Consider the following 26,922-nt stretch of genomic DNA (forward strand, 5'->3'; position numbering starts at 1 on the left):
GTTGTTGCACTTATAATAAAGGCAGTTCTCTCTATGATGCCCGTAGTGCCCAAAAGCAAAACAAATCTGATTAAAACCTTCATACATCATATTAAATACTGCATTAGCAACTATGATTCTAGGAATAAGCTTTTTTTGGATGTTAAGTTTGACACATAACCTGGCAAAACATCCCCTTTCTAATTGAGCATCTTTTGCAGTAAAATGAGAAAGAGTCTTCATATCCACTTTTAGAGGTTTCCCAATTCTTTCACCTACTTTAAAGGTGAAATTTTTGTTGTAGTAGTGCATGGGAATGTTGGGCATTCTGACCCAGGTGGCCACCTTCCCTAGTGGGTTGTGAATGGGATCAAAGTAAGGAGTCCAATGTTGAACTAATAGGTAGTGCTACCACACCACCTTCGTAGTGGACTTTCTTGTAGTGAGCCATCTCCTGTTCAACATCTTTGAATCTCACAACAAAATAATTGTTGGGTAAATCAATAAGCTCAAAAGTTTTGACATCCCAGAGATTGATTAAGTAGTCTTTGAGATCATAAACATTGAATCTCTTGCCCAGAATTGTGATGATCAATGCCTTATTCTAGGGTCTGCACCATTCATTGAATTCTTCTTTTGTAGGGGACTTCTGGGTATAGGTGTTTCAACTTGTTTATTTCGTCAGTGGTTGCTAGCAGAGTCTAGTTGATTTCATCGTCATCAAGTAAGAAATCTTCATCTTGAATGATTTTGCTACTGTTTACAACTTCATTGTAGCCAAGTAAAGAGTCCCTAAAGGAACCTTGTTTCTGTTCTTACTTGCATTTCAGCTCACCATTGTTGGTGTCTTTTTGTATCCCGAGAAGGTTTTCTCCAAAAGCTTCAGAAGCCCCTACCATGGAGTCATCTATAAGAGCATCATTAATGGGAGCTTCAGGTTCATCCATTAACTTTTTCTTTTCAGACTCAAGTGGAGAATCATCTGGTGGCCTATCTGGAAGAATTTTTCGATGACTTTGGTCGTCCATGAAGGAGAAAGCACACTGGCACGATACCAAGAGAGAGCAATCTAGAGAGAGTCTTGTTAAATACTATTTTGTACATCTAAATGAGCTGAAAAAGCTCAAACTTACCTAGAAATGGCGACCTATGCAGACTGGAGAGAAGGAAGAAGAAGATGATGCTCGAGAGACTCAGAACATGTTTGAAACAATGTTTTCAAAACTGAACCGAACATTGAATCGGAAAAGTCAGCGGTTCACAGTTCGCATGATTCAACCGGTTGGAGGTCCAACCAGTGACGTAATAATTAAATTAAAAAAAATTATATATGTATATAATAATTTAAATATAAGAAATACATATGAAATTGCTATTTAAATTAAAAAAAATCAAATATTTTAAGTTTATCATGACTTAACAAGCCATATGATACAATATAATATCAAATGATTAAAAAAATTAGTCATTTTAAAAAAAATTGATAAAAAAAATTTTAAACAGTCCGGTTTTTGAAAACCAAATCCGGTTCTCAACTTGATTCTGGTTCTCAGTCTGATTGCCGATTTGAAACGGCTCAAACTGACTCAACTTTTAAAACGGTTTTTTCCTTTAAACCAGACCGGTTGACGGTCCGACTGACCGGTCCAATCTGGTTTTCAAAACAGTAGTTTGAAATACAGATGGGGTGTGGGTATTTAATGAATATGTGGGTCCCACCATCTCCCTTTCTCCATCCATTTCTTCCCTTATTATTATTTTTTTTTTCATTCTATTTTGTTCCTTCATCCACGTTTGCCTCTTGCACCCCCTTGTTTTAATTCTTTCCTCTCTATTTCTTTTCTTTCTTTCTTCTTGTTTTATAGTTTATTTATTTTACTTCCTATTTTATTTTTTTATTTTTTCTTTAAATTATATCTTAAGCTAACCTAATTAATATATCTTATATGACTTTAGGTCAACTTTAATTCATAATTAAATACTTAACTATGTTACCGATCCAAAATAACCTCAAATACAAATTCCTTTCTTAAGTTTTAAACCTCAAAATAATATAAATTTTTATTTTAAAATCATCAGTAAAAGTCAAGTTTTATACTTTATTTGTTATGTAAAGATCAAGATGTTACACATCTCCCCACGTGTGCGCCTCCTCATGCCACATCACGCCATGTTGCCAACACACGCCAGATCAGATATTTAGTACAAAATGTGTCAAAACTAAAATTTTAGCCCTCGATGTCCACCTCCCAAGTCTTAAGTTCTTCTTCTTGTTTTTTTTTTTTGGTGAAATAAGTTCTTCTTTGGTAGTTAAACTAAAATGTGCAAGTAGTTATTATATATATGAAAAATTAAATATATATCATTTAACTATATACATATATATCAAATAATAATGTATTATTAAAAATATTTACATATATTTTATTTTATTTTCAATTATTAATATGGTAAAATAATTTATATGACTATATATATATTATTTATTTAATAAAATATTATTTTCTTAGCAGAAAATATTATTTTTGTCAGGGAAAATAACTTAACATGAAACAAATTTTAAAAATTAAATAATTTTCTCATAAAAATTTTAACCAATTGGTAAATTGAAAATAATTAAGTTTAAATTGATTTATATATGTGTGTTATATTAGTTTATGTCAAATATCTTTTACTTTTATCTTCTCCATATTTTTCTCAAAAATTAATAAATAAATGATTAAATTTTTATCTTCTCCCAATTTAAATGTTTCTCCTTCTTTTATTAAAAATAAATGCTATCTACAATTTTTCAATTATCTTTAAAAATATTTTAATAAAAAATTAATTTTAACCATATAAATTTTGTTAATAGTCTTTTGAATAATTTTGAATTTTTAATGAATACTAATAATATTTACAATATAAAATAACTACAAGGATCTCAAATATGATTAATCTAGCTAACCTCTAATTATTCTCTACCTCATAACAACAAGGAGGTTTGAATAATTTTTCATATTATTTTCAGTAATAATTTGTTATAAAAATCTTATTAATAACTTCTTCTTCTTTTTTTCATAACAATGGAAACCTAAACATGACATCCTTGTCAAAAAGTCATTAAAGCTCAACAGAAAGAGTAGACACTATGTGTACACTAAACTAAAGGATCAAGTACTTATTGTGTTAAGTAGTTTATAATACCATTTGCATCTCGCAAGACCTGTAAATTTAACATCCCATTTCCATTTATGTATTTGTATGTAAGTAACTATTTATATATATAACTTATTCTGATTATAATTGAAACTATTCATCCATCAAGATTTTAATTATATTATATTAAAATACTAGATTAATAAGATCTTTCTTAAAAAACATGAGCTATATATCTCTAAACAATATTATGTATAAAAAAAATTAGAATATAATTTAATATTAAACTTAACACATCTTCATTATTATTTCTTTTGTTTCTTGATCATATATATAATTTACTTCTCATTCTACATATAAAATAAGAAATTTAATTTCATAAATATCTTTTATATGATTTTATTTAATTTTAAATAGTTCATAAGAAAGTTTTTCCTTATAATTTTATAATTATTTGATATAATTTAAAATTATATGTACTTTTTTTTGAAAGTATTTGAGCCACAACAAATGTTGCCATCAAAAAGTAATTGTATAAATTTTTTTGATGAAAATATTTTTCAAGGTAACAAAGTGTCACTGTTAATTTTTTTTTATAACAACTATTAAAAATCACCGCCAAAGGTTCACTTTTTGTGGAGACAACTTTTAAGTGGACCTTTGGCGATGATATTTAAAAGTTACAGCAAAAAATCAAATTTTCATGGTGACACAATATCACCACCAAAGGTCCACTTTTGGCAATAACAAAAGTGGACATTTGGTGATGAAATTTAAAAATTGTCACTAAAAATCAAGTTTTAGTTGTGATTTTTGGCATTGACAAAGGTCCAGTTTTGGTGGTAACTTTGTCATTGTTAAAAGTTGCCGCTAAAAATTATTTTTTTAATAGTATATGTAATCTAAATAACTATTTGAACCAAACAAGCATAGTTATCATACGATCCTAGAGTTATAGAATTTTTATGACAAGAGCTAGACTTGATTCATTAAGCTCGTAATGTGTAAATTGGCAATGAACATATTAGAAACAACCACAAATAATACATAATTTGAAATTAACCAATTGATTAAATCCAAATTAAGTTTCTAGTGATTAAATAATGCAATCACACAATTTAATATATTGCACCTATTCTAGAACAAGACAAGCATGTGAATATAACAATGAAGATCAAAATTTCTATCAAAGAACCCAACACTCCTGTGGCCAAAATACAAGTTCTCTTGGATCAAATGTCTCAAGCATTTTATCAAACACTTGAAGTGCACTAGTTACAATCCTCCAACCCAAATTAGGAAATCTAGGCAAATTGCAACTATAGTAGAGAAGAAAACTAGAATTAAAATTGCTTAGCCTCCTTGAAGAACAATAACTCATGCATATCCACTTTGCTCCTTGGAACCCAACTCCTCTAGCCTTGCTTCATTGCTTCCAACTTAGCTCCAAATACTTGGAAAAGCTCGGCCATGTGGAAGAAAGAATTGCTGTGCAATGGTGATGGAAAATTGAGAGAAGACCAATTTTGTGTTAGAGGTTTTGAATCGGATATTGTGAGCAATAAATTGATCAACTAGATTTGAGTTAGTGGAGAGCATGTGATGATCAAGAAGAGTGAGGTGGAAGAAAGAAGAAACAGATGAGAAGTGGAGAAAGAAGAGAAAATGAAAATCTGCACATCTCTGAAGAGAAGCGGTAATGAGAGGAGTAAAATGTGAATGTCTAATTTAAGGAGCTGATTCTTATTTCTACATATTGGTGAGCACGTGATGGGAATTGAATTGGTGAAAGAAGAGGAAAATGGAATTGGTGGAAGAAGGATAAAAATGAACGTGAATGGTGATGCACAAAATTATGTAATGGATTTCGCAAGTGTAAGGATCATAAAAATAATACATGATAAATTAAAGTCAATCTCATAAAGAATCAAGTTAATTGATAATTAAGTAATAAATTCTCCATTTTTTATTTAAGTCAAGCAAAACAAAATTTGAATTTGATATTGCAAAATAAAAAATTAAAATTAAATGAATGCACTAAGATTAAAATCCCAACAACTACAAATAGTCAAGGCAAGCTAGGGTGGCTAATCCCTTCTTCAATTCATAGAGCATGCAATTATCCAAATAATTTACTAAATATAAATTTGATAATCTAGAATATTAATAGGAATGATTATTTTTTGATTAATTACACCTCTCTCTTGAATTAATATGCTATTCCTTACACAATTATCCAAAAGGCAAAAAAGCATAAATCTACTCTAATATGATTATATGGGTCCAATGGTATATTCTCATCCTATTGGCAGATTAAAATAAATTTTAATCCTACATTACTCAATCTAATAGTCTAATTTAGATTTTTCTCTTCCAAGGCAAAACCTAAACCCCCCAAATTCACACTCAATGGTGATTAAGCATTAAGTAGATAAATAAGCACAAGATTAAGTAAACAAAATTAATATTAAACTCAAATAAATGGTTCAAATATGCTCTAATCCAAAAATTATTTCATAGCTACCTTAGATTAAAAGAAAATTAGTCACACATGGCTTTCATGATAGCAAAATCAGCAATATATACAGCAAAGTAAAGAGAAGAAGGAGAAGAAAAGCTTAATCAGATCAATCTTGAATGAGACCCTTGATTTTTCACCAAATCCAAGCTTTTCCAACCCTTCATTTGGCTTTTTCCCTCCTCTCTGGACATTCTGCAGCTGTTGGAGATGAAGAATGTACAAAAATGAGGTGCCCAAGCCTTAAAAGTTCTCTACACGAAAATGCTCTAATCATATTTTTGCTAGAAAAATTCAAGTAAATGACTTTCAATTACATTAAAAACACTAATAAATTCAATAAAATATTTGAAGTCATCAAATAAGAATGAGAAAAATGAGTGATTGTCAAAGCTAATGGTAAAAAATAAGGAGAAAAGAAAATAGGAGAAATGAATTTATCATTTTATTCTCTTTCTTTATCTATTTTTCATGTAACATCTTACATCATGAAATGAAAGAATTCAATGGAAAGTATTTTAGGAATTAAAAATAATATTCAGTAAAATCCAAAATATTTGCAATTAATCCCGAAGATTTTATAAAACCATTCTTTTTCCCTCTAATCACAAATATTACTTAATTAGACCAAAATACTCCAAAACAAGTGCTAAGAAGCAAAGAAAAATGAGGTAAAAATATGTAACATATGTTAATTAACATAGGGCCAGGCTTGAAAAAATGATAAATTTTTAGTATATGAGGGGCTTTAGGCCCATCATTTGTAATCCCTTTAAAAACATGCCCGAACTAGCCCTTTTAAGTTTTAATATTTCTCTCTCTTTTTTTTCTTATTGAAAATCGTTTAGTTTATTTTAATATTTGAATTAATAGAAGCGCCTTGGAAAATAAAGGAGTTTGTCTTATCTATATTAAAGCTATAAAAGATCTGTATGAATGGAAAACAACCACAGTATAAGAACATCTAGCTGTGAGACAATAGACTCCCTTATAAGGACTAGCCTACAACAGGGATCATCTTTGAGCTCTTACTTATTTGACCAGGTTATATATGCTTTAATTAACCTGGTTCTAGATATTCTAACCGAGCATATTCAAGAGCTATTACGGAATCAAGAAAAAAGATTAATTACAAGTTTGAGTTATGGAGGAGGACCTTGGATCGAAGTTGAAGGGTTTCCGTTTGAGTGGGAATAAGATAAAATATTTGCATTGTAATTTTGATTATAGGTTAGTCATTACTGATTTGGAAGTGAGATTGAGAGATTATATCATATTCGCAAGCCAAAAAAAAAAAGAGATATTTAGGAGAAATTACTCAACATGATGGGAAAATTAATGGGGATGTTGCACATATGATACAAGTTGGATTGTTTAAATAGGGAAAGGATAAATGAGTTATTTGTTATTGAAAGATATCTAATAAACTTAAAAAGAAGTTTTATTGAACTAATATAAGACAAGCCATGTTATACAATAATGAATGTTGGGTTTTAAAGTGACAACACGAATATAAAGTTAGAGTAGTAGAGATGAAAATGTTGAGATGGATGTATCGGCATACACAAAAAGAGAAAATCTAAAATGATCATACATACATACATACATATATATATATAAGTAAGTGTGGCATGTATTGTTTGGAAGATGGTAGCTAAAAAACCATTTGAAATTGTTTAGATATGTATAGAGAAGGTTGTTAGAGGCATCGAAGGTGAAAGTGGTACAAATATTCTTGAGCCTTGTAAAGAATAGTAGAGGAAGATTTAAAAAAATACTTATAAAAGTTGTTGAACAAAACTTCTTAGTTAACAACATTTTTAAAAGCTTAGTTAATGATAGAGCACAATGACGTTGAACAATCTATGTAGCCAACCCCACTTAGGTAGATAAAACTTGTTAATATTGTTGTTTTTGTCTTAATAGGTGAAAATAACACAATTTGTTAAATTATGTATTAGCATAATTAGACATTTATATAAAAATAATTCAAAGACTAGTGAACTAGAGCCACTAGAAGTGTATATGTGTGACTTTGGTGTATTTGAAGCCCTCAAAACTGAATTACCATGCGAAATTCATAATTGCGATTTGAAACATCATCCAGAGTATGTGAATGAGAATCAAGAGATAGTGCATTAGAACAAGAACTAACAATTTTATCATTTTGCTATGCAAATGCACCGTCATCCACAAATAATAGCCCTAGAATGCATTTTCATGTTCTAAATGATCATTCTACCAACAATATGCATATTCACACTACTTAACATGGTCGAGATCAGAGCTGAAAATTAGGGCCGTCCATTAAAAGGCTAAGCCCAAAAGGGCTGAGCCCCAAAAGCCTAAAATACTTTAGGTCTCTTGTTTTCAAAACCCAACCTTGGCCCTCAAAGCTTAAGAGCTAGCCTTGCGAGCCTTGACCCTAATATTATTTTTTTCTTTTTTAAATTTAAAAACCTAATAAACACATTTATAATCCAAAAAAAAGCTATTACACATGAAATTAAGTCTAAAAAATAAATTTTTAAGTAAATCCACAACAAATCTATAAAGCTTAATTAAACATCAAAATCCACTATCATAGCAACGTCATCAAAACGTGCAACCAATTATGAGTATAAACAATAGCCTTAACACTATTTGAAAGAAGAGAACTTCAAACCAATACTAAAAGTTTTATTAGCCATAGCAGTGATTGAAATATTAAGAATATCAACAATCACCCTTGAAAGAATTGGAAATTGATGTTGATTGTTCCTCCACTAGTTCAACATCTAATTCTTTCAAATTATGAGATTTAGTATTGGTCCACCAGATACTTCTCTAATTCAGACTATTCCATAGAAAAATAATCTATATTGGCATAAATATTTTGATAATCTTGCATTATAATTTGTGAAGGACTAGAGAAATATCACTTAAATAATAAAGTAAAAAAAATAAAAAACAAATTTAATTAACAATGTATTTAAAACAGACATCAAATGTATTATCAAAGGTAATTGTTGCTGTTGATAAGACACTTGAACTATGAGAAGTACTTGATGTTTTTTTTTATTGTATTTTTACCTGAATTTTCTTTCTTAAAAAATAATAAGGCCTGAAATGGTCGGTTCTTTTATTTTTAGGTACATTAAGGATAGCTTTTTTAAACTTGAAATTTATTTCTATTTTAAGGCTTAAATGGGCTCGGCTTATTTTATCAGCTTTAGTAAGATATCTCTACAAGACAAATATATTTCATGAAACAATTAGTACAAATCTTATCATTATTACATGTACAATTAGCAAGCAAAGCAAGATAATGATCAAGACCCTTCAAATTTGCCCAAGAAAGTAAAATAAGGTGATAATCACAGTAATGTTTCATAACATCAATCATTTTAACACACAACAAAGAACAATCAACAAAGTCCCTATTCAAACTATCATGCAAATTCTTGACTATTTCTAATTTGTCAAACTAGGATGGCTCTCGAAAATGCCTTTAATGGCTAAATATTTCAATATGCCTTACGCATGCACATTGCCAGCAAAGGATCACAAGAAGAAACTTATACGGCTTTCAAGCGTATTCAATTGTTTGGACCAACCCAGATTGCACAAACAATTGATGAAGTACGACAACCGTTCAAGATTCTAATGAATGGAATTTTTGTTCAATTTGGCCGAAAGTTCAAATGAAAATTGAAACCATGTCAATATTTAATTGGATATAAATAAAAGAAGATAAAAATTAAAGATGGGTGTAATAATTAATAATGATAACAATATAATATAAATTACATAAGTTTTCTTTCAATTTTTTGTGATAATTTTTTTTCCCTTTCCCATGGAGTGATCATACTAAACGTAAGCACAAACTTTACCATGTTTTTAGATAGTTAAATAGAATGGAAAAAATAATGACTAAAAAATTTCTTAAAGTGTTTCCATTTTTCTTTTTTAAGTGAATGAATTGACGAGAGGAGTTCTTTTCAACCCTCCAACATCCCATATAATGTTCAGACCAAAAAGAAACTTCATATATATATATATATAATAGTGTTTTAATTGCTGATAATATTGCATGCCTATGCACCTATGAAACTAAAGTTGCATCCAATATATATATATATATATATATAATAGTATATAATATATTAGTCGATAAAAGTTTAATGGCATGCAAGAAACGAATTTTCTAAATACGATTTCTAGACGGACATTATCCATAAAAATGATAGAAAAAGCATATAAGAGCTCAAGAATTTTCTCTTGGGAGATTAAATTTGATGGCAAAAAACAAAACTATTGTCCATGTGTTTGTATTATATTTATTTGGATAAAAGGGCAAAAATACCCATCAAGTGGTTGGTTAGGAGCATACAGTAACTTAAAGTGAGAAAAATGGGACAAAAATACTCATAACATTATCAAAATTGCTTCAAAAGTGATTAAATCGTTAACTTGCTCTAATGTGTGTTAGTTTATGATGTTAAATGCTGATTATGCTTGCTGGCCACCTATCAATGTTTGCTAACGTGGATTAAAAAAGGGGCAATTAAAGTAATGATAGGGGTACTCATGTCATTTTCTCACTTTAGAATATTAGATACTCTTGGCGTACGATTTCATGGGTATTTTTACCCCTTTTTCATATTAGCAAATATTAATAAGTGGCAAGCATAATCAACATTTAACACCGACGACTAATGAATGTTAGGGCAAGTTAATATTTTGGTTACTTTTGCATTAACTTTAGTAACGTTATGAGTATTTTTTTAATTTTTCTTACTTTAGACTATTGAATTTTTCTAGCTAACCACTTATTAGATATTTTTGTCCTTTTACCCTGCTTATTAATAACAACGTGCTACTCGTTCATGAGCATAAACTTCCCCCATCCTAATTATAAAACAAAGTTTTAGGATCTCATTTAATTTGGTTTTAAATATAAGGAAAATATGTAGTTAATTTAATTTTTCCAATATTGTCTTCCTTAATTGTACCAAATTGTAATTATTAAATATACTTTAATGTAGTGATTAATGTTAGTGAAGAGCAAATTGTCAAGTATTTTTTACAAGTTTTAAGATATTAACCATCATTCTTTAAAAATCGTGAAGTTTGATAACTTTATCTTATAATTAAGACAAGATTCTAGAGTGTATAACAATTACTAATTATTAATCATGATTTTTGAAATTCCTGATAGAGGTTGGAATTCAGAAGTTTCTGAACCTATTCAAAGTTAGCGGCTAGCAAGAAGCAATAGATTTGTAATAATGTGGACTTACGTTTGGCCAAAAAAACAAAAAGCAAGAAGAAAAAGCAATAGCTTTGTTCGTTGACTATTCCTGATGATTCATATTCCCTCAGTTTCAAATTATAAAATATTATTAAATAAAATCTTATATATCAATAAATTTTATTAAATACATTTAATAATTTTATTTTTAAAAAATAAAAATACAAACTTAAATATACCCTTTATTTCATAATCTTAAATCTACACTTAATTAGTATTAAATAGAGAGAAATGGTAATATTATAGTAAGCCTATTTAATAAAATTTTAATATTATCATAGTCATTGTTGTTAAACTTTTAAGTTGACTTTATGAGTTTATCATTTTTATGGTTTTAACTTGCAAAATCCTATTAACTTGCTTATAAATTTGAATTAGATAAAACTCGGTTAAATTCATGAGTTGACTCTCTGAGTTTACCGCTTTTATGTTTCTAATTTATAAAATTATGGCAATCTACTCATAAATTCGTTGTGCAAAATATGTATATATTATGTAGAATTTGATTTATAGAAGTGATAGGATTTGGTTCAATAAAATATAAAACTAAACAAACAAAAACTAATATTAATACAAAAAGAAAACAAAAAAATACCAAAAATAAGTTGCCTTATTTTGATATTTCTATATTGAGTATAATAATCTATGGATATAGATAGATTTAATTTCAGTTATTTATATTTAAAATATATATAAATTAAATTATGATCATATTTTATATTTTAAATATTTAATCATATACTTTTAAAGATTATTTTAAAGGTTATTTTTTAATAAAAGTAAACTTTTATAAGTTTACAGTCCAAGTTTACATTTTGTGTTTACAATCATGTAATGAGTTTACTTAAACTTATAAATTTAATAACTTTGCTCAGAGTACTTTATATTTTGAGATGTCAAAGGGAATATATGTTAGTCATGGTTTGGTCAAATGACTTTAAGGCATTGTATATAAATTATATTATATATCTTTAGTATTAAGATTCATCAATCATAATTAAATTATATTAATTTCATGCTACGAGCTATGGATAAAAATACTCTCACTATTACTATAGAAATGTGCTTTAGTAGCATTTCATTTAAAAAAATACCACCTTTATTTATTTATTAAAATTATAAATAAAAAAATAATTTATAAGCATTTATATTTTATATAAGAAAAGCCACCACTTTACGTTGACTTTAACATTTCTGAGGTAGTACACCCTTGTTTGATTTTGGGGCAGGGGAGGAGAGAGATTTTGCTCCCCTCATCATGTTTGGATATTGAAAATGGAGGGGCGATGGAAGGAAGGGTATAATTTTGTTGAGTTCTGGACAATTTACCCATATCATATTTTCATAATCCAAAAATGGCCCTTTGCAAAAATAAACGGACATGGATTTTTCTCTTCTCCGCACCTCTCCTCCTCTGCACCTTCAAGAAATTTGGATGATTTAGATTTAATATTTTTATTTTATATTTATTAAAATAAAAAATTATAAAAAAATTGAAAAACATATGAAAAAAATATGATCATCAATATGGACTGTTTAAATTTGATATGAAGATCCACATTTAATAATAAAAATTTTATAATTTTTATTAATTGACTAGCTAGATGTATTATGGACAATGTATATTTAAAATTTTTAGATTGTGATTTTTTTAAAAATATTTTTTAAAAAGTTCATGTTAGAAAATTACCTTTTTTTATTAATTATCCTTATTTTTAATATTGTATTACTAAAATAAATACTTATTAAATTATAAAAATTTTAATAATTTTAATATTGCATGTTACAAGTTCTAATTGGCCCAATTTCATTATATATATATATATATATTCAATGCCATAGCTTATTATTAAAAGAGGAACGCATTTTTATCCTTTTTTTTTAATTCACAAGTATATTTTATTAGATAGTTTAAAAAGTAAGGGAAAATAATTTTAATAAAATAAAAGTATAATTGTTGATATATAATTATTTTTCTTTTCTTCTCAAACCAAACAAGGTCCCTCTCCTCCTTTCCATTAACATCCTTTCCCTTCTCTGGAACCAAATAAAGTGATAAATTCAATTAATTCCTTCGAGATCCTAAATTAATTTATCCTAACATCATAGAGCACACAAATCGAAGTACTGCAATTTTACCTCATTATCGATCAAAGAAAATTTTGTCACGTTTTTTCAAGATGTCAACATTTTCATCATCCCTTGCGCAAGTCTGAAGTCAGATAATACGTAAGACCTAATTCAGCCTTGACTATTATTACTTTCCCAGGTAATATATATAAATATATACAGACACACCTTGGCAAGCGCCAGAAACCAATCCATTGATCACAGAAACAACTTCATGCATCACGTGAATTATCTGCTTAGAATTCTACACTAAGAACTTCGTCCTTCAAAATCCAATCTTCGTCTCTCTGCTTTCTCTACAGATCAGAGACAGCGATCAACAAGAATTCTCATTTTCTTGTGATACCTTTCCCAGTTCTGGGACATGTGAATCCTCTGATGCAGTTCTCTCAGGTTTTGACCAAAGAAGGGTGCAAGGTCACTTTTCTCAACACGGAGTTCACTCAAAAGCGAGCCATGGCTGCAGCAGCAAGTTCTTTCCACCACCTCCAGCACGGTAACAATAATAGTCTGATAAAGACTGTGACGCTGCCAGATGGTTCGAGTGAAGAAGACGACAGAAGTAACATAATAGAGTTTCTGCAATTAATCAAGAGCACCATGCCTGAGAAGCTCCCAAAGCTCATTGAAAATGTGAATGATGGCGAAGGTGAGGATAGTAAGATCTCATGCATTGTGGTTAGTATGAATATGGGATGGGCTTTAGAAGTGGCTCAGAAGCTGGGAATCAAAGGCGCTGTGTTGTGTCCTGCACTGCTACTTGCATGGCCTCCCTTGCCTGCGTCCAAAGGCTGATTGATGATGGGGTTATCGATCCCGAAACTGGTAAGAGTTCATTTCTAATATGTTGATTTGCTTATATATATATATATATATATATATAACTTCATCTAGTAGTTTCCCTTTCTAATCAAAAGTATATCAGTTAGCATCATCAAGGAAGTTTTATGGTGCAGACTTGAGAAAGAAAATCCAGCTATCTATAACATTGAGAAATATGACTACATATATATATATATATATAAATATATAACTGAGAAGTGATATATAACTTGTCTTTTCATTAGAGCAGTGGTGCTTTAATTTGGTTTCTTTGTCGTCACAAAACACCATTGTAAGGAAGGATTGAACGAACCTTACATTGCATGATGATCTAACACTTTTTCACGGATTAATGTTTAGCAAATCAGTATTATATATATAAGACCAAGAGTGCACTAACGCAACAAAAAAAGACGCACAATGTGTAATCTATGAAATACATGCATCGAGGGGTGGAACCGGCCTTTGAACTCAAGGGGGGCCAATTTTATTTTTTTTCAAATGATAAATATATTATTAATCTATTTTTTTTTAAAAATTAAATAATAATACTAAATTGTATTTTTAACAAAATCATATGATTTTTAACTCATCACTTAATCTATAACTCTTTCACTCTTTTTTTTTATACGAAATCTATAACTCTTTCTTATCATTAATATTTTTACCTTTTCAATTTAAAATTGAATTATTCTTATTTACTTTAAAAAATGGATTAAATCTATATATATATATATTGCCTAAATTTTTTCAATAATAAATTGCGTAAAATTAATTAGCACCACTAGACATTGATGATTTGGAGGGAATATGATAAGTATTCAAATTTAATAAACAGATTGAATCAATATATATATATATATATATATAAGATATAAATTTTAAAAAATATTTGGCATAAACAAAATGCTCTTAATTAATACTTTAAGAAAATTAAATAACAAAAGTATGTATTAATACAAATGCTCGATTTTTATAATAATGAATATGTATTTTTTTAATGATTTACTTCAAAGAGAAAAATATATAATAACTGATATGGATCCGAAAAAATGTGTGTGTGTAAATAATAGTAGTATCATTCTTTTTTATTAATGAAAGGTTAATCTTTATCAACAAAAATATTTTAATAAATTAATAAAATATATATTCTATAAAGCACCGGAAGAATTATATAATTTATTGTGTGTGTGTGTTTTAGTATGATATGCATATTACCTAATATTATATGCAATGAAGTAAGAAGTGGGCTTTTGTTTGTTTATGGGATAAGGAGGTGGGAGGATCAAAGAAGAAATCGATGAGACAGAGCATTATATCCATGCAGAAACAGGTAGTCCCCCCCCCCCCCCTACTAGTGGGGGGGTTTGGGGTTAGTATCAACTTGAGTACGCCCCGCATGCATCATGCATGTATTGTATACTTGGTAGGCATATGCATGTTGTTGATCTAAAACAACTTGATAGCTAATAACAAACCTCAGTGATGTGAATATAGATAAATAGTGACATGATTTGAGTCAATTTCAAGTGTTTTCATCGATCACTTACCCGTTACCACTATCTTATTTTATATGTCCAGTCTACATCTGGTCCACTGTAGTTTTAAGAAATGAGCTAGGCTATTCATAATATTATGATTTGTTAGAATCCTTATATTATATGTAAATATATATAGATCAATTCACTAGATTTAAGTAATTTTATTGGTTCATTGGGCAATTCATGCAGGTCTCCCAAACAAGAACGAGAAAATTCAGCTTTCCCTCGACATGCCTCTCATGGAACCGGCAAACTTGCCATGGACAACCCTAGGCAAGTCCTTCTTTGGCCTCATGTTACAAGAGGCACAAACCTTAATAAGGTTAGGACAATGGTGGCTCTGCAACACTACCTACGAGCTCGAACCTGGTGCTTTTTCAATATAACCAAAATTCCTACCAATCGGCCCATTATTACCTGATGACCAAAACACAAGTTCTTCATTCTGGCAAGAAGATCAAACCTGCCTCGATTGGCTCGACCAGCAACCACTTCGATCAGTGATTTATGTTTCCTTCGGAAGTTTAGCAGTAATGGACCCGAACCAGTTCAAAGAACTCGCACTCGGACTTGTTCTTTTAGACAGGCCTTTTCTTTGGGTCGTGCGTCCTAGCTACACAAACAAGCCTAACAGTAATTATGTGTTCCCAAAAGGGTTTAAAGGTGAGAAGGGTAAAATCATCAATTGGGCTCCAAAGAGGAAGGTACTGAATCACCCTTCTGTGGCTTGTTTTGTTAGCCACTGTGGCTGGGATTCTACTATGGATGGTGTGTGCATTGGTGTGCCATTCTTGTGTTGGCCATTCTTCATTGATCAATTTGAAGATAAAGAGTATGTTTGTAATGTGTGGAAGATTGGTTTAGGGTTTGACAAGGATGAGAATGGGGTGATAACCAGGGAAGAGATAAAGAAGAAGGCAGAGAAGTTGCTTGGGGATGAAGAAATCAGAGAGAGGTCTTTGAAATGGAAAGAGATCGTCCTAAAAAAATGTTGCTGAAGGTGGTCGATCTTCAGAGAATCTCGACAAGTTTATTAATTGGGCGAAGGAATGATGATATTGATATATATATATATATATATATTTGTTAAGGGTTTGGGAATTGGAAAAGTGTTTATATTTCAAGAATTTTATTTACTGGCCAGGGAATGATAATGATGGCATGTGAACTTAGAGCGCAGTATTTAGATTTCTTGCAAAATTTTTAATACATTTTCTTCTTAAAATTCTGTTTGTTAGGTTTGTTTTAGTGTACGATGATGTAAGAATTAGAGAGAGAGAGAGAGAGAGAGAGAGAGAGAGACAAGAATATGAGAATGATACGATCTTATTTGTGTATTGACTGAGTACATCACTTCTGTATTATTTATGAACTTGTCACCAAAGCCAGCTTATCAAAATCAACTGAACTGAACCCATTGCAACAGAAACACACTTACATGACCAACTGGACCTATTGGGCCTTATGTATTGGGCCTAAACTAATATTCTAACATCCACCCCATTACAAACAAAATAAATGAACAATAACTGTTGTGAATTAGCGGAAACATCTTCAGAGCCAAAAATACTCAATCTTTGATGGAGATATGTAAATGGGGCAGAAGGCATAGGCTTTGTAAAATTAAAAATAGCGCCGACTTGTTCTAAAGTACGAACATAGCAAAAATTCAGCAATCCATTAGAAACTTTCTCTATAACAAAATGAAGATATAATTCAATGTGTTTTGATTTTCAGTGGAGAACTGGGCTCTCAGCCAAGGCTACTGTCCCAGAATTATCCACCTAAATCAGTGGAGTGCCAACGAGAAGAGTAAGCATATACTTTAACTATAAGACACCAACAACAACATCAGCAATGTTTCCATATTGTGCTTCTATTGCACCATAAGACAATGGATTAACATATGTTATATATCTTTGAAGATCTTATTAGATTAATTTTTATTTTTATTTCTGTTAGAAATAATTTTTTAATTCATCATACAACTTAATATTTTATACAACCTCTATCTCGAATTATAAGATATTTTTAGAGGAAATTTGACATTCTAAAATAGAAGACACTTTGATAAAAATGAGATTTCACTAATAATTTCTTTAATATTATTATTCCTATATATTCTCTCTCTTTAATATTCTTTAATAAATGGAGGACATCTTTAAAAGATTATACTTTTATCTTTAAAAAATAAGATTGTAAAATGTATTTAACAAACTTTATTGGTATGTATAATTTTATCAAAAAATATTTTATAATTTGAGACAAGTAGAGTAATAATTTATAACTTTTTATAACTATTGGCGCTTGTTTATATAATTGTTGATGAAGGTCGTAAGTTTCTTTTATTCGAAGTTGGCGGCTAGCATGAAGTGATAAACTCTTTAATTTGTTGCATTTTGTGCATAATGTTGTTGTAGCAATTAATACATTCACCAAACCTTTACTTTTTTTGTATGTTTCTTTTGATTTGTTCTTTCTATTACTAGTAAACATATCTTTCATAAAAATCATTCTATTCAAACATTATATTTCCTTCGATTTAAAATATAAGCAACTTGCAATAATAATCTGCATACTAATAAAATTATATTTTTCATAAAAATATATATTATTATTTTTTACATTCAATCCTAATTATTAATGATGAGTGAGAAGAAGGTTATAAATTCACATAAGAATATTAGTTAATAAATACAATGAATAAAATGAAAAAAAAGAGTTCTACAACTACTAAGAAGTTGCTTATATTTTAGATCAAGATCAGTTGAAAAAAATAATTATATTTTAGACTGGAGTGAGTAATTCACTACTATACAAATGCAAATTAACAAAAAAATTTAGTGAGAGATCATTTATTCCTCTCTAAAATACCAAATTAGTGAGAAAATTAGTAAGAGATATTGATTTCATAGCTTGACTTAAAATTAGTAAGAAAAATAGCGAGAAACTGTCAATCTCTTTTTAAAATAAGAGAATTAGCGAGGAAAATAGTGAGAGACTACTAATTCCTCTCTAAAATAAGACAATTATCGAGAAAAATAGCGAAGGACTACCAATCCCTCTCTAAAATAAAATAATTAGCGAGGGATTTTATCACTAGGTAATTATTGCAAAAAACATTTAACTTTTGATAATGACTTTTAATTATATGTTTAATTATTTTGATTTAAAATAATAAATAAATTTAAACATTAATTAATATTCATAATAAAATTATTTAACATTTTCTTTATTTTAAGTTGATTTTCATTAATAAAATAATATTTTATTAAAAACATAATATGAAGAATACTTTAAATAAATATAAATATTTTTAACATATTAATAATTGAAAATAAAATTTAATATGTATGTGTGTGTAATTTTATAATATATTATTTGATATATTTATATAGTTAAATAATATATATACATATTTAATTTTTCATATAATGATTGTAGATGCCTTTCATTCAACTGACAAAAAAAGAGAGTATAAGGTTTGGAAGGTATGAGATCAAGGGTTCAAGTATTGACTTTGGCATAAACATATGAATATATGACATGGTAAAAAGAAAGTGACATGGCACAAGGTGGACAATGATGTGTCATGAGTTGTCACACATGTGGCGAGTGATGGGGGGCAAGTAGTAGATGATATGGTAATTGACAAGGCACGAGATTATTGGTGACATGTCATAAGTTGACGCACATATGACGAGTGATGTGACATCATTATTTTTAAATATAGGCATATTTAATGAAGGACTAATTTCTCACTAAAGCTATTGAATTTTGAATAGTATTAGAGAGGGATTCAGTCTCTAGCTAATTTTAGTGAAAAACTAAATTCCTCACTAATTAGCGAAGGAAATATGATCTCTCGCTAAATCTCACAAGCCTTGTTTTAGTTATAAATTTAGTGAGGGACAAAATCTCTTACTAAAATAAAATTTAGCTAGGAAAAATGGTATTTAGTGAGGGATTTGTCCCTCGCTAAATTTCATTTTTCTAGTAAGTAATAAAACTCATTTCAAACTCCATTTCTGCCATAATTCTAGTAATACGTTACAAAAGATCAAACTTTAATTTGATTTAGATACGATGCAAATTAATTTTTGGCTGTATAATTATTTATTACAAAAGATTCAAGGTATCTAGCAGTCTCCTCTGAGATCCCCAAGGTTAACCGTACATATCATGCATGACTGGGAAGATAATAATCTTGTCGTTTTCTTAAGTTGTTGACATTTTTATCGCTTGATAGTCATAGAGTAAGACTTTTCTTCAGTTTGGCCTATTATTACTTTGCCCAAGTGATAGATATACAGATATTATCTCAACCAGAAACCAATCCACTGATCAGATTAATTAACACATGCCATTCATCTGAGTCTCCCAAGAACTCTACACTAAAAAATCATTCCATCCTTCAAAATTCAATCATCATCTGCACTTTATCCTACAGAGATGAGCAAGATCCCTCATTTTCTCGTGATACCATTTCCACTCTTGGAGCATGTGAATCCTCTGATGCAGTTCTCTCAGGTTTTGGCCAAATATGGCTGCAAGGTCACTTTTCTCAACACAGAGTTCATTCAAAAGCGAATCATGGCTTGAAGTTCTTCCGACCAACACAAGAACAAGAATCCGATGATAAACACGGTGACGCTGACGGACGGTTTGAGTGATGAAGATGACAGAAGTAACCCAATGAATTCTCTGCAATCAATCAAGAGCACCATGCCTGAGAAGCTTCCAAAGCTCATTGAAGATGTGAATACTGGCGAAGGCGAGGATAGTAAGATCTCATGCATAGTGATTAGTTTCAATATGGGATGGGCTTTGGAAGTGGCTCGGAAACTGGGAATCAAATCTGCCCTCTTGTATCCTGCTTCTGCTATTTCCATGGCCTGCTTTGACTGCATTAAAAGATTGATTGATGATGGAATTATCGATTCTGATACTGGTAAGAGTTCCTTCTCAATCTGTTTGCTCAATTCGCCTATATAAAACTTCGTTCATTGAAGTAGCTATCTGGCTTTCCACCCCATTCACAAGTATATCTGTTGGAATCTTCAAGGAAACATTGTATTACAGACTTTAGAAAGAAAACCCAGCTTTGGCATATATGACTCTTGCTAATTAGAGCAGTGATATTGCTTCCACGGTTTCTTTCTAGCTAGATATAAAATCATCATAGGTTGCTAAAAATGATGAGAATATAATAGATTGACAAATTTGGACAAAAATAAAATGATCGAAATGTGTGAAGGGGAGATAAGTCAATTATTTCATGAGGAAAAATGGTAATTTAATTCATAAGATTAAAAGTCATAATTCATAAGATTTGCAGTGGAGGATGTGATGATTGTCGCATATGGTATGAGGTATTTGGGTTTTATCTTGCTTACCATGTGGATGAGGGTAATTTAATATATGTAGTTGCTCAATAAAATTGTAGATAATGCCCATGCAATTTAAATATTCTCTACAAAGAATTGAACTAAAAACAACTACGAACCTCAAATGGCAAAAGTACCTTTAATGAATGGGAAGCAAATACAAAATTGTAATGAATATTGACAAGTAAATGTTCAAACATTAATAAGTTAAATTTCAGTTATTGACAAATATTTGTAAATATTGACAAAAAAAATTTAAATATTGAAAAGTAGTAAAGGTTCAGATTTTTACTAGTTCATATATTCATAAGTAATTATTCGAACTTTAATTTGACGAGTAAATACCTCATTCTTATGTGTACTAAAATTTTTTATCCAAGTTATTACTCAAAAAATCACCTACTAATTAAGGTTATAAATTGACAAGAATGTGTTCAACAGTTGACAAGTAAATATGCCTTGTATTTGTTACAACTAAGAACATATGCTTGTCAATAACTAAAGTTTACTTGTTAACATTTGAACATTTATTTGTCAATATTCATTTCAGCGTTGTATTTGCTTCCCACTCGTTAAGGATACTTCAAGAATTTGAGGTTCAAAGTTATTTTCAGTTTAGTCCTTTGGAGTTGCAGATAATAGTTAATTCCATTGGGTCTTATGTACAATTTTATTAGTTGAGGGTTGTTAAGTGTCACGCCCCAAAAAAATAAAGAGTGACCAGCATGGGTGTGAACTACATCACGCATTCTCGTAAGCTTTAAAATAAAAATTTTTTCGTTTTAAAAATAATCAGATTATATAGAAATTCTAACTCTATTAATATTAATTGTCATAACAAGACTTCAACATTTTTTTTTTTGAAATTTTGACAGAATCTTCCCTGTAAATACGATCTCCCAAAAGTTTTATGACAAAATTTTTCAAAAAACTGTATCAATCAGGAGCTTAGCTCCTTCTAGCCAGCAACAGTATATAGATCAAAATAAAATTCTAACAACAATCTATGTGGAGCATCTACTCTTTCTTTTAAATTAAAAAGACATACAAATTATATATTTACATTAAAAGAAACAGTACCAATCAAAAATTTTCACCCACTGTAGCTAGTTTACCCTTCAGATGTCAATGGTGGAATCGGTGTCAGCTAACAAATCTGAGGCCAAAGTAAATTTTTCAATGAATATTGTCCCAACAATAAATAATTGATCATGAATAAACAGAAAAGTTCAAAATAATTATGTAACCAAAGAGGCAACTTCTTCCATAAAAATTTCCATAAGCTTTGGAATGAAATGGCTCTATAAGATTTAAATAAAATCATAAATCATTGAACTATCATAAAAATTGTTATTATCACTTGATTTCAAAAAAAGCATGTAAATGAAATAAATACTTATAAATAAGTTGCTAAGTGAGAACCAATAGAATATAAAATCACCAAATAATCAGAGTATAATTATAGAGACTTATCAAAATAATTATCAAACGTGAACACATAATCCACAAGAGTAAATAACCAAATGCAGCTTATGCCACAAAGACAAACGTGGACACATCAATCCACGAGGGTAAGTAACCAAACGCAGCCAAAGCCATGAAACAAACGTGGACACACAGTCTACAAGGGTACTATTAACCAAACGCGGTTCAAAGCCACGAAATCAAACGTGAGTACAACGCTCACAAATAACCATCCCTCCGTTCCACATGCGTTGGCTATCACACGGGGCTAGCACCTTCTACAAACACCCTGCTAGCTAGGTGTACCATGGCGCGCCAAGGGCTAACGAAATTGCTGTTAGCAACCAGTGTTCTGTATAAAGTCCCTTTTAAATTCATTTTCCAACATGCGAGAAATCAACACTTTCAAAATAAAACTTCCATTTCCATGACAAACTCGCATGAATTATTTTTCCATAGCAACAATAAAAATTTTCGAATGAAATCCCACAATCAAAATCCAAACTTGCATTTATTGAATAATTAACATTTCAAAAGTGATAAAGGCAATTTCATAAAATAAAGAAGTTTGATCAACAACTTATCCAATATTCACATTGTTGTTGTAAAAATGATTTGCATAAAACTGTAATATTTTATTAACAGAAAATTTTATTAGACAATCAGTTGGGACGATATCCACTTACCTGAAATTCTCAGAACTAAAATTCACCTCTCACTGTTGATCAAATTTCTCCTCCTCCAAATATCCTATAAATCATATTAAAATTCTATTCAACTCTTAACCAGTACAATAATTTCTTTTTAACATTTTCACCACTATTCAACCATAATAAATTTGAAAATTTAAACCGAAGTTATATATAAAAATATATTTCTCATCAACATTTTGTCAAGGCACCAAATATGTATCCTTTCCAATCTCCTCATAACAACTCTAGCGTTTAAATATTTTCTCAACAAAGTATTGGTCTCCAAGAATTTCAATAATCATATATTATTAATTTCATAGTCAAATGTCCTTTGCGCCTTTCAAGTTAAATTTATAGGTTATTAACTTCTAAGCTAACTCTACTTCCCACAAGAATTTATGAAATTTTAAAGTCAAATTCAATTCTTCTGGCAAGCATTTTAATAAGCATCTTATAGACACTAATCTCCCATCATCATATCTAACCTCTTCTCTTCCAACTTCATTTTATCAAATTCTTCAACATCAATCATTCCAATCAAGTTAATTTATTCCAAAAATTATGATCATATGAAGATTAGTATCCAGCTTTAAGATGGATTTTTAGCTCAACATTGGAATTTGTTATTCTTTGAAACACACGAGCAGCAGCCAAACACACCAAAATTCTATAGCTTCAACCATTAAAAATGCCCGCACAGAAAATTATTAAGATGAAGGTGTAAAATTTCAAACATGACTCAGCAACCATAAAGAAGAGAAAAAAGAAGAAAGCTAATCGAAATTAAGAAGGAAAATTCAGGCACCGACTGCAGCATACAGGACACAATTTTTTTCCCCTGCGTCAGCTCTATCTCTTCATCCATTCACACATACAGAAATCTTCCAAGGAAATGAGATAAGATTAGGTTTCTAACTTAAAGGAACCACACACACCAGCAAAGAAAGAAGGAGATAGCTTCAGGTATGAATAGTAGAGAGGAAGGACTGCCACCATGAATTAAGAAAAATAAACAATATGACAGGACAAGCAAGAGGAAGAAAGAAATCTTAGCTCACCCAATCAATTACACACACACGAAACAGCAAGGAGAAAGGAAGAGAAGTCAAACATACTTGAGGTAATGATAAAGGAGGATGAGCGATGGTAAAATAGAGGAAGAACTCAAAGCCGCGAAGGAAGAACCAGTGGCAGGCACACCAGCAACGGCAACAGTGACTCACACGAACAGCACATGACCAGTGATTGAGAAGGTAAAAGGCAAAAGTCGGTGAGAGACAGAACAAGGGTTTGGCATCAGCTTTCTAACTCTCTCTCTCTCTCTCTCTGCTCTCCCAGAATGTTCGAAGAAGGCAAAAAAAAAAAAAAAAAAGTCTAATAAAGATGAGGGCAGATTTGTAATTTCATAAAGTATAAAAATAAAAATAATACTCCTTAAAGGCTGATCAGATTCGAACTGGGACCTTTTTAATGGATTATCTAGATGGTTTCCACTACACTAACTTCTTGTCTTGTCAAACTTATCCTAAGAATTAATATAAGTACTATTAAAATATAAACTTATATATATATATATATATCTATATTTTAAATTTTATATAAAATTCATAGGTCATTACATTAAGCTTATAATATTTATGTAGATTTGTTAAATATACACATGATAATGTACCGTACCATATTGCATATATCATTTTCATACCATACACAATTAATTATTTGTTTTGGTTTTGGCAATCCAAGCAGGACTTCCAACTAAAAACCAGAAAATTCGGCTTTCCCTAGATATGCCTCTGTTGGACACTGCAGATCTGCCATGGACAACCTTAGGTAAGGTCTTTTTTCACAATATTATACAAGAGATGCAAACTTCGAGGTTAGGACAATGGTGGCTTTGCAACACTACCTACGAACTCGAACCTGGTGCATTTTCCATATCACCAAAGCTCCTACCAATCGGCCCATTATTATCAGATGATGACCACAACACAAGTTCTTCGTTCTGGCATGAAGATCAAACCTGCCTCAATCTGTCATATACATTTCCTTTGGAAGTTTAGCAGTAATAGACCATAACCAGTTTGAAGAACTCGCACTCGGACTTGATCTTTTACACAGGCCTTTTCTTTGGGTCGTACGTCCTAGCAACACAGACAAGCCAAATAGTAATTGTGTTCCCAGAAGGCTTCGAAGGTGGAATGGGTAAAATCGTCAATTGGGCTCCACAGAGGAAGGTTCTGAATCACCCTTCTGTGGCTTGTTTTGTTAGCCACTGTGGCTGGAATTCTACTATTGATGGCGTGTACAGTGGTGTGCCATTCTTGTGTTGGCCATTTTTCAGTGATCAGTTTCAAAATAAAGCGTATGTTTGTGATGTGTGGAAGATTGGTTTGGAATTTGAGAAAGATGAGAATGGGGTGATAACAAGGGAAGAGATAAAGAAAAAGGTTGAGAAGTTGATTTGCGATGAAGAAATAAAAGAGAGGTCTTTGAAATGGAAGGAGATCGCCATGAATAATGTTCTTGCAGGTGGTCAATCCATAGAGAATCTCAAAAAGTTTATTAATTGGGCCAAGGAAGATTGACTATGATGATGTATGATGCTCGTTGTCAAGATTTGGGGATCAGAAAAATATTTGTTTTCTAATTGTTAATTAGAATCTTTTGATCGATTTATATTGTAACAAACACCTTGAATATGGCTGAATGTAATGCTCACATAATTCACCTGAAGGTATGGTATAATGAATTTAACAATTTCTACTGTCTCTTTTATTTATGCCCCCTAAAATGTCCTATTGACATGTTCTGTGGTCTTGGTTCAAAGACACTGCTGATTCCACTCTACGTCCTTGGGTAATTTTGGGAAATATCAACTAAATTGGCTTTCTTGATGATAAATATAGTTGTAACCCTGGCTGTGCTAATTTTTTGAAATGCATTGAACATACCAACCACATTTAATTGATACAACATAGTCTAAACTTCACATGGTCAAATAACAGATCTGGCAATGGGTTGGTCTTGAAAAAAATTGGACGAAGCTTGCAACAACTCAAAGTGGGTCTCTGCTTTCCCCCCTTCATTCTCATTAACTCATGGAATTGCTGCCTCTGACCATTGTCGGATTGTACTTTAATTTTCACTCAACCTCCTTCAATGTTCAAGAAAAGATTGAAACAATTTGAAAACTTATAATTTCAGTTTGAGGAGCGCAATAACATCATTCAATCATGTTGGTCTTTTTCTACTTCAGGTTCTCTTGCTTACAAATGTTATCATAAATTGAGCTCTACTCTTTCAGCCTTGGATTCTCAGAACAGGTCCTCAATTGAAAATTACAGGCCCGTTTATATATATATGTATATTTTGGAACAATGGGCAAAACTCAAATGGAAGGTTGAGGGAGAAAGAAATGATAAATACTTCCATGCAATTGTGTCAAAGCGATCTGCCATGAATGTTGCTCGTTGCCTCAAGAAGGAAGATGACAATTGGACCCACAATCAACAAGAGTTGCAATAATTAATTTGGTCCCGTCATTCTAGTCTTTATTGTGATCAAGATCATTACAATACTAATCAAATTTTAGCTGAAATGAATAGTTTATAGCTACCCATGATTTCTGAAGCTCAAGCCACTCATCTTCTACTAGCCCCCTAATTTGATGAAATCAGACAAGTGATTTTTAGTTTACCTAATGATGGTGCCCTAGGTCTAGAAGGTTTTCATGCACACTTTTTCACAAACATTGGTCACTTATGGTTAAGGAAACTTTTGATTTGGTGCTTCATTTTTGGATTCTAAATTCCTTCTCAGTAGCTTTAACAAAATCACATCATTCACATTCCAAAAGGTTTTATTGTGCAAACAATTAAAGACTTAAGATCCATAAATCTTTTTAATGTCTTATGTAAGATTATATCTAAGATCGATCATTTGCAATGGATTTAAAAGG

The 26,922-nt window shown here is 30.5% G+C and overlaps 2 pseudogenes; both read left to right on the forward strand.

The window, feature by feature from the left end:
* The first annotated feature begins 1,128 nt into the window (after positions 1 to 1,128).
* On the forward strand, positions 1,129 to 16,661 carry LOC129316652 (UDP-glycosyltransferase 83A1-like; annotated as a pseudogene).
* Positions 16,662 to 19,873: 3,212 nt separating this feature from the next.
* Positions 19,874 to 25,549, forward strand: LOC129316757 (UDP-glycosyltransferase 83A1-like; annotated as a pseudogene).
* The last annotated feature ends 1,373 nt before the right edge of the window (positions 25,550 to 26,922 follow it).

Source organism: Prosopis cineraria, unplaced genomic scaffold (assembly GCF_029017545.1).
Source record: "Prosopis cineraria cultivar Desert tree isolate PC_DT_omini unplaced genomic scaffold, ASM2901754v1 PC1, whole genome shotgun sequence".
NCBI classification, from domain to species: domain Eukaryota; kingdom Viridiplantae; phylum Streptophyta; class Magnoliopsida; order Fabales; family Fabaceae; genus Prosopis; species Prosopis cineraria.